This window comes from Mus caroli, chromosome 18, assembly GCF_900094665.2.
Source record: "Mus caroli chromosome 18, CAROLI_EIJ_v1.1, whole genome shotgun sequence".
Taxonomy (NCBI): domain Eukaryota; kingdom Metazoa; phylum Chordata; class Mammalia; order Rodentia; family Muridae; genus Mus; species Mus caroli.
Window position 1 is genome coordinate 60,933,489 of NC_034587.1, and position 9,960 is coordinate 60,943,448.

The following is a 9,960-nucleotide window of genomic DNA, read 5'->3' on the forward strand; positions in this document are numbered from 1 at the left end:
TCTCTCTCTCTCTGTGTTTGTGTGTGTGTTTGATGCATGTAACTTCAATGAACATGTGCATGGAGGCCAGAGGGTAGACTCAAGTGTTGTGTCTCAAGGTCTCAGGTGTCATCTGTTTTGTTTTACAGGCAGGGTATTTTCATTGACATCGAATTAAGATGATAATGCTAGACTGTCTGGCCAGGAACCCCAAGAATCTGCCCGTTTCTATTTCTTCAGCTCTGGAATTACAAGTGTGGGCCACCAAACCCAGATTTTTTTTTTTACTTAATATCCAGGGATGAAACTCAGATCCTCCCTGAGCAGAGTTCTCAAACAACAACAGCAACAACAACAGAAGAAAAACAAAAACAAAAAAATCAAGCGAACAAACAAAAAACAGTGGCTAAGAAATATCTTGGAAAATGTTCACCATCCCTAGAAATCACAGAAATGCAAATTGAAACAACTTTGAGGTTTTTCTCTTGCCTGGTAGAATGGCAAAGACCAACGAAAGAACCAACAAGAAATGCTGAAGAGGATCTGGGGGAAAGGATTTCTCATTCACTGTTGCTGGGGTTGCAAACTGGTCCATCCTCTGTGGCGAGTTCTCAAAAGGCTAAACATAAATCTACTATATGATCCAGTTACAGACCTACTTGGTACTTCACATCATACTCTACAGATAACTGTTCCTCCATATTCATTGCTGTTCTAGTCACAATAGCTAAGAAACGGAAACAACCTAAATGCCCTTCAACTGATTAGTGTATAATGAAAACGTCGTATATATACTCAATAGAATACTGTTCAGCTGTAAAGAAAAGTGAGATCACGACATTTGTAGGTAAATGGATGGAACAATCAAACATTGGCTTTTCTCTCTCATCTGAGGTTCCTGGCTCTAACTCTCCAGATATACTGGAGTAACCACAAAAAACAAAACAGGAAACATTAAGAAAAAAATGGACCATTGCTGATGTGGGGATGGCGGGGAGGTGCAATAGGGAGGGGAGTGGTAGGGTACAAGTGATCCTACAGGGAAAATGAAAAAACTTGGAAGATCTAATCATGGAGAGATGAGGAGAGATTTTAAAGAAGGAGGGAGAAGGGTTAAATAATGGTAAGAATGTTTGGAAAATGTCATGAGAAACAATACTTTAACTTTCTTCATAGAAATACCTATAACTCACATAGGTGGGTATATAAATAAACATATACGGTTTAAATGAGAATCTCCTATCTGGGTTGACAATGCTCCCTTCAAGAGCCAAAGACCACCTAACAAAAACCACAACACCAGACAGGAAGCCCTCTTTTGAGTTATTGGTCAGGGCTGCTCCAAGACTCTCAAACTATTATTACAGAGTATTGCTGATCAATTGGGATTGGCTAATCTATCAGGGGCTCATCCTTGGAGAAGAGTTTCTCTCTCTCTCTCTCTCTCTCTCTCTCTCTCTCTCTCTCTCTCTCTCTCTCTGTGTCTCTCTCTGTCTCTCTCTCTGCAGCCACTGATTACCTGTAGCTCTTCATCTATGGGTGGAGCCTCATGCAACTTTTCTCATATCAACTGGTATTGTCACTATGATATTCTGTCTTGGTTAGGCAACTGTATTGCTGAGATTTCATAGATGCAACTTGCTTATCATTCCTACAAGAAACTAACACCATGCACCCTGGCTCTTAGAATCTTTCTGCCCTCTCTTTTCCCTGGAGCCATGGGTGGAGGGGTTGCATTACAGATGTGCCAGTTAGGGATGGACAACCCATATTCACTTAGTCTCTGAATTTTGACCAATTGTGAATCTCAGTCACGGTTTCCATCTGCTGAAAATGAAGGTTCTTTGATGAGAAGTGAGAGCTACATTTCTCTATCCATATAAGGATTAGTAGATAGAATCCACTTGGAACTTAGATTGGCTTAGGACAATGGCAATAGCAGATTCTCATTTAGGGTCTATGACCTCTCTCCAGCCACATGTAGTTGACTGGATTTACAGTAGTAGGCATGAATTCCCGCCCATTGAAAACATGTAGTTGGCAAGTCTACAGTGCCAGGCATTAATTCTCTCCCACTGATAATATGTAGTTAGCTGGATTTACAGTACCAGGCATGAATTCCCTCCCATTGAGTGGACTTTACATCCATTTAGGCAGCGGTTACTGACTCTCAAGATAGAAGTGCCACAATGGTAGCACTTAACATCTTATGAGGCTGGTTATTTTTGTGGTTCAGTCAGGTATTTGAGGGTTCAGCATTACAGCCACGTAGAAGTTTTCATTACTTTTATCCTTTGGCAGCTTGTATATATAGTACCTTTGGATAAAAGCTTGTCTTCATGGAGAAGGCTTTCAGGTCATTTCCAACTAAATTCATCTACGCAGTGGTTCTCAACCTGTGGGAAGAAACTCCTTTGGGGTTCAAATGACCCTTTCACAGGGGGTCACCTAAGACCATTGAAAAGCACAAATATTTGCATTCCAATTCATAACAGTCGCAAAATTACAGTTATGAGGTAGAAACAAAAATAATTTTAGATTGGAGGGCACCACAACATGAAGAACTGCATTAGAGTCACAGCATTAGGAAGGTCACGAACCATTGTTCTAAGCCGTATATATGAAAGAATAGGATCTTATCTTCAAGTTTCAGGAAGCAACTACAGGCAGTGGCAGTGCCTTATATTCTTTTAGGAGTCTCTTGGTCCCCCTGGACGAACAATTTGAACTAACACTAACACTAACACTAACACCACTAGCACTAACACACTAACACTGGGTTTTTGTTAGATACTCTACAGGTCTTAGACAAAGGATTATCATCCCATTCGATGTAACTCTACTAATTCTCTCTCTCTCTCTCTCTCTCTCTCTCTCTCTCTCTCTCTCTCTCTCTCTCTGTGTGTGTGTGTGTGTGTGTGTGTGTGTGTGTGTTTAAATTTATATGATTGTAAATTTATGTTTCCCTGAGGCTTTTCTAAACATCCTTAGTCTTACTTATCTCTCCTGGCTCCCTGTACCTTTATATCACCGTTAAAGTTCCCCATTTTCCCCCTTTCTCCCTGTCCTACCCCTTTGCTACAGCCCCCATCCTACAGCACTTCCCAAGGTTCTAATCCACTTTCCTTGCTTCAGTGGTTACTGCAGGCTTTATGTTCGAGTCCAAATATTCAGACCTAGGGTCCACAAATAAGATAGAACATGTGGCACTTGTATTTCTGGGTCTGGGTTAGGTCACACAGTATAATATTTTCTAGTTTCATCCACCTAACTGCAAATTTAATTATTTCATTTTTCTTTATAGTTAAAAAGAATTCATTGTGTACATGTGCTACATTTTCAAAAAAAAAAAAAAAAAAAACATTCATTAATTGAAGGCCATTTAGGTTGTTTCTGTTGTCTAGCTATTGTGAAGATGGCTGAGAAGTACCTGTGGAGTAGGCTGTTGAGTCCTTTGCCTATTTGCTAAGGTGTGGAGTAGCTGGTTTGTATGGTAGACTCACATTTAGCTTTTCCTCGGATTAATGGCCACGGAGGCTGTGCCACTTCGCAATCCCACCAATGGTAAATGAGTGTTCCCTTTCCCACACACCCTTCCTGGGAATTTGCTGCCAGTTGTATCCTTTGACCCTTCTCAGAGTTCACATTTAGTAAGGCAAGCAAACAAACAAAACCAGGGCAATTTCTGTGACTGGTATATCAGATAGTCTGCCCACGGCACAGCTTAGCCCATTCCCAATAGTGGATGGAAGGCTAACCACCCCCAGCTCTGTAGGAAAGGCCTATCTTGAATCACATTACATCTTGTGTTTAAGCATGAGTACAAGAGATTTTCTTCTGGCTGCTCAATGCTGCCTGGAAGAAAATATGATTCAGTGCTCACTTCTGTTTAAAGAAATATTCTTCGCTCGTTGGGACATTAGGCTTGATGTTATCACTGCTAGGTTTCCAGGCAGCTGGGCACACTTCACGACGTTCGTCAGTGAACTGGAAGGCCTGGACTGGTCTCAGAATCTTATCCACAGAGCAGCCAACAGGAAGATCATTTATAGTGACCTGGCAAGGATGCTTTTATCATCAATAATAAAGAGGCCCCTGAAAGAGATTCCTCCACCAGCCTTTAACACTCCATAATCCTGAGCAATGGTACACTTGGGATCTGATACCAAGGGAATGTTCATAGGTTCCACTTCTCCTTGTTTCTTGGGTGTATTAATCAATGCCAGATGTCAGAAGTCAGAATCCACAGAAAGTCCAATCACTTGACAGTTGAGTCTCTTAATGTCTTCTTCCCTATCACTGAAAACAATGATCTCTGTGGAGCACACAAGAATAAAATCAAGAAGGGAAAAGAAAAACAACCTATTTTCCTCTGCATTCACTTAGGCCGATCTCTCAGAATTGTCCATCTGGCACAACAGCTGTGGCTTTGAAGTTGGGGGCAGGATGCCCAAATTTTGCATTTCCTGAAAACATCTTGCTATCAGCAGGGTCGAGCTGCAGGTCTCTGAGACAAGAAGGCAGGAAGATGACTACCAGTTGTATTCCTGATCTTAGCCATTCTGAATGGCATAAGATAAAATCCTAAAGAAGTTTTAATTTGCCCTTCTCTAATTACTAAGAATTCTGAACACTTTCTAAGGTATTTCTTAGCCATTTTGTTTCTTTTTTTAAATTCTATGGGTTCAACTTTTTCATATAATATATACTAATCATATTTTCTCCTCCCCTAGTCCTCTCCCAGAACCTTTCATATTCTTACCTTCCTCTCTCTCCCTCCTCCCCCTCCCCCCTCCCTCTCTTTCTCATCCCTCTTGCTCTCCCTCTCCCTATCTTCAGGTCAGCAGCCCTGGATTTGCCTATGACCAGGTTATCCAGAGAGGGTAAATGACTTAGACAATGCCAGCCCACTAGCCAGGATCCTAATACAATCCCTGACCCTCCTTACTTCATAACTGACTCTCCCTCTCCCCCCCCCACCTTTGTGGCCTGGCCTAGGCAGGAAAGGGTTAACCAGTAGCCACCTTTCCACCAGACAGCTGTTGCTCCCCTCCCAGAAGGAACCCTGCTCCTGGATTCATGACCAAGCCAATCCTAATTCTTCCACATTAGGTCAAGCAATTTGGTACCTGCGACCTTTGTTTGCACAAAGGTCTGGTCCACAGGAAAGCTCCTGCAGCAGCATCCAAGCCTGCCACTGATGCTCTCTGACCTCCTCATCATCTGAGAGCAGCGTGGGAGTCATCAAGCAGACAAGAAAATGGAGCAGGGTAGGGAGCAGAGGGGGAAGACATTAACAGTTTCTATTTTTTACTATGAAAAGAGATTTTTTTTGACACATTAAGTAAAAGAATCTTAATACATTAGCACATGTGGGGGGGGGGGTAGGAGGGAGAGAAAGAAAGAAAAAAGAAAACAGCTTTCCTAAAGCAACTCCTTACTGCTCCAAGGTGCCTTTTGGTAAGATAGATGGCTTAGTTTTTACCCTGGCTTTTCTCTCCCCTGAGCATGTCAAAAACAGATTTCTTTTTTCTATTCAAACAACCAAAACATGGCTCAAGGGGATTTCAAGCTACACGACAAATGTAGATGAGTGTGTGCGCATACACACTCCACTACATATCCCTACATACTCTGCTCTCTGGAACACACTGCTGTTGCCACTTCAGAAGAGGGTGCTCCTCTGCTACTAGGTAAGTATACAAATGAGGATGCTTGCCCACCTTTCATTGTGTGGACATTGGATGTAAATCCAAGCAAATTTATTTGTTTGTTTGTTTGTGTGTGTGTTCTTCTCTCATACAATACATCCTAACCACGTACACGTCCCCTCTCCCCTGGATCCACTCTCTGCCTCCATTTCCCTTCAGAAAAGAGCATGCCTCTCGGGGATAGCAACCAAACACAGAATAACAAGTTAAAGTCAAAAAAAGTCACAAACCATAGTATCAAGGCTTGGTGAGGCAACCCAGTAAGAGGAAGAGGGTCCAAGAGCAAGCAAATGAGTCAAGCACATCTTTAACCTACTACTTGGAAGACAGGCAGGCAGATCTCTGAGTTCAAGACCAGCCTGGTCTACAAAGTGATTTCTGAAAGTCATTTTTTTTAAACATCCCAATCACTGACCCCTACACACACACTCCGGTCCTCTCTTCAAAGAATCCCTCCCCTCTCTTTCCCCTCCCCCCCCCTCTCCTTCTCTTCTGAGAGGGTGGACTCCCCACTGGGTATCCTTCCACCCTGGAACTTCAAGTCTCTGCAGTGTAGGCGCACGCTCTCTGACTGAGGCCAGGCAAGACAGCCCTGTTGGGGAGTGGATTCCTCAGACAGGCAACAGCTTTAAGAACAACCCCAGTTGTTGGAGACCCAATGAAGATTGAGCTGCACAACTGCCACATATGTGCCAGGGGCCTTGGTCCAGCCTGTGTGTGCTCTTTGGTTGGTGGATCAGTCTCTGAGAGCTCCCAAGGGTCCGTGTTAGTTCACTCTGTTGGTCTCCCTTTGGAGTTCCTGTTCCCTTCTGGCTTTTGATCTAAAAGTCATTTTTTTAAAAAGCAGTAGTGGTTCAACCAGAACAGGTTGGACTAAGCCATTCAGCTTTATAAATTTATTAACTATTTATATATATTCTTTCTTCCATTCGATCTTTGTCTTGTTTGTAGTCACTTGATTTTATAAAATCCAACTTGAATAAACTTAAAAGTGTCTGGAAAGTTAAACTGAAGGGTAAACTCTGTGACTTTTCTGACCAAAGCTATGACTTTACTTTTAAAAAAAATCTACATTGCCTATGACCAAGTAATCACACTCTATGTATGAAAAGACTTTCAGGAACAAGTCATACGAGTGTGTAAATGTTTATATACAGGAAATTTATAGCAGCAAAGTAAAACAGAACAATATCTAATAACAATATCTAATAACAAAATATCTTTTCTGAGCAATGATATACTTCTATAAAAAATAATAATAATAAGCCTGTGAAAGTGATAATGTTAACATAGAAAAATGTCAAGTAGAAACTAGATGCTAACATAGGATGTGAGGGATGCGTGTGTCACAGAAACGCTCATCAAGAAAAGCCTGGCAATATAAACGTGAAAGTATTCACAGTGAGTTATTGTTCTTTCGTGGAAATGCACATGACATAAATTCCAGTTGCTTATCCATGCTATCTCTATTTTTCATTAAACAAATTACTGCCTCAAAAATCATGAAAATTTTTTTTTAAAAACTAAACTAAATTTTCCATCTGTGAGATCACTTTGATCATTGCACTGCCCTCTCCCCACTATGGAAACCAATAGGTCTGAGCATGCAACTATGACTAGAGAGCCTACTGCTGGGTCTGAGCTTCCACAACCTCTTGTTATGAGTCTTTAAAGATACTGGCGCAGTTATTGGAGACACATCTATTTCACTCTTTCCTTCCTGATGGTCTTTTCATTTTTTGTGAAAAATTTTAAAGCACAGGTGCAGAAAGAACAAAGAATAATCTTTGGTCATCATGTTACTTGAGTCATTTGAGAGTGGCCCAGAGTACCTTGAACCCCAGTAAATCAGACGACAGCTGGCCAGCAAGTATGACTTACTACCACCAGCCAGGAGGCTCAGACCTGGGGCTCCCCCTCAGCAAAGGTTGAATGGAGGTGTTTGAGAAAGATTGCGAGACTTGTTCGTTTAATCAGAAAGCTCCAGCTGATGCTTGGAGCTTGATATGGATCATTCTAGCCTCGCAAATCAATCGCTACATATTGATGGAGTGCCGACTGCTTGCTAGACTTCGAGGTAGGCGTTTTGGGAGATGCGTAATGAACACTCTGCCCTCCTCAGTACTGGCCACGAGCACAAGGGTGACAAAGAGGGAGCTGACTGGGTGCAAACAGTGTGAGCTAAAGGAAGGCAGAGACAGGAAACCCTGAGGGCAGTGAGGCCAGGAGGGCTTCAGAAAAGAGTAAGACATAAACTGGAATCAAGAACAGAAAATACTGCTTGTTGAGAAACCAATGTATTAGGAAGATGCTACCTACTTCATACCCAAATGCCAACACCTTTGCACTGTAGCTGACAGAACAGTTGGGCTGAGGGCTGAGGGCTGAGATCCCCTCTCTATGCAGTTGTTCAGGATCATAGCTGCCAAGGGTTTTGCTATCTTTCATACATACTCTTTAAGGCCACCTAGAGCCTCAACATAAAGCCAGCACATAGAAGAAAGATGGCCTAGGATCTCAGAAGGATTTTTATGTAGTCCAGGCATGCCAGTAGTTTGTGCCACTAGTCATGCATGCCTTTCATCTAAAATAAGCAAATGGCCCCACCCAGATAACTAGTTACAGAATTGTACATAATGAAAAATTCCACATCTTTGAATACATACCCACTTAAGCAACCATTCAATGCCCAATACAGGGATTTGGGTTTCATCAGAACCAAAGAAACTGGATTGAAATTCTTCTGCAGTGTCCCTGTCTTCCCAGAGAGGAATCTCTTTGATTTAACAACTCTTTGAGTTGCTTTCAGCAAAAGGACACTGTCCATCAGGCATGCTGGACACTTACAGCTAGAAGGACCTGGCACCCTAGAGCAGGGGTGGTCACCTCTGTCCTCACACACTTGGGAGCTGTGGAGAACTAGATAACTACACAAAAAAGCCATCCATCCTTCTTGGACTCCTGGGCAGAGAAGCTTTAGAAAACACAATCTACTGTGACAACCACCATGCAAATTAAAAGTAAAATTAGGGAGGGAGATAGCTCACTCTTCTCAAGTGCGAAGACCTGTGTGATGCCCAGAACCCATATAATGTTGCTGGGTGTGCTTATAATCACAGCACTTGAGAGATAGAAATAGATGAATCTCTAGAGGTCACTGGGCCAGCAAGTCTAGCCTAAAGCAGAAGCTACACACACACACACACACATTCACTCACAGTTGCACACACACATGCACATACACATGCATGCGTAAAATTGGTAAAGACTTTCGTGAAAGTCGACCCATTAGGATAATATTACTCTAATATACTCTAATACTCTAATATCACTCTAATTATCTGTATGGTTTGTGATATTCTATATATCTTACTGCTCAGGTTTGCATAATAAGAATATGGAGTGGAGAAGGGCTCCACAGAACAGACACATGACTGTGACTCTTCTTTGAGCTAACGTACTATTTCACCACTCCCAACGGTCTCGTTATGCCTTTCTATTTAGAAACACTGCAGCACCCTACTTGCAATCCTCACTATACAAGAGAGCTCATTCACATCACAGCCTTCATCTTGGCCTTAAGGTATGACAAGATTTCAACCACCATTGGTTACTATCTATTGGTTTCCAAGTGTCACATATCCTGGGTATCACTTCTTTGGCAGGGAGAAGAGCCCATGTGCTCATTAACTACCAATGACCACAGGAATGGTCTGAAGATACTGGTTTAGGAAAAACAAAAACCAAAAAACTCAAGTAAGTGGATTTAATGAACTCCTCGAGATTGCTTCAGCTAGTCTTTCCTTCCTGGATAGGACAGATACTTGATAGGACAGATACTTGATAGAAGTATACCCAAAAAAGTGTGTGTGTGTGTGTGTGTGTGTGTGTGTGTGTGTGTTTGCAGCCAATGACAACCACTTAACTAGTATGACTAGATAGCACTGGCTGCGACCCTTTTCTGGAATCTAAATAAAGTGGTCTTAATTTATTCAGCAAGAAAAGACACTGAGTATGTATATTTTATCACTGCTTTTCCCGTATACTGAAGAGCTTGAACTAAGTGATCTTACAGTGATTTACCTTCTTGTTATCTTATGCTATAAATAGGTTCAAGCCAAGTGTATACAAGGTCTAGGAATAAAATAGTTGAAAAAGTGTCCAGATTCCCCCCCCACCCGGGCATTCCCAATACAACTCTGTCCATTTGCTGTTCTTCTTATTTGTCATATCCAAATATGATAAGAGAAGGCTTAGGAGCAATAACACC

The 9,960-nt window shown here is 42.0% G+C and overlaps 1 pseudogene; it reads right to left on the reverse strand.

Annotated features, from left to right (window-relative positions):
• Positions 1 to 3,858: 3,858 nt before the first annotated feature.
• LOC110284971 lies at positions 3,859 to 5,165 on the reverse strand (annotated as a pseudogene).
• Between the last annotated feature and the right edge of the window lie 4,795 nt (positions 5,166 to 9,960).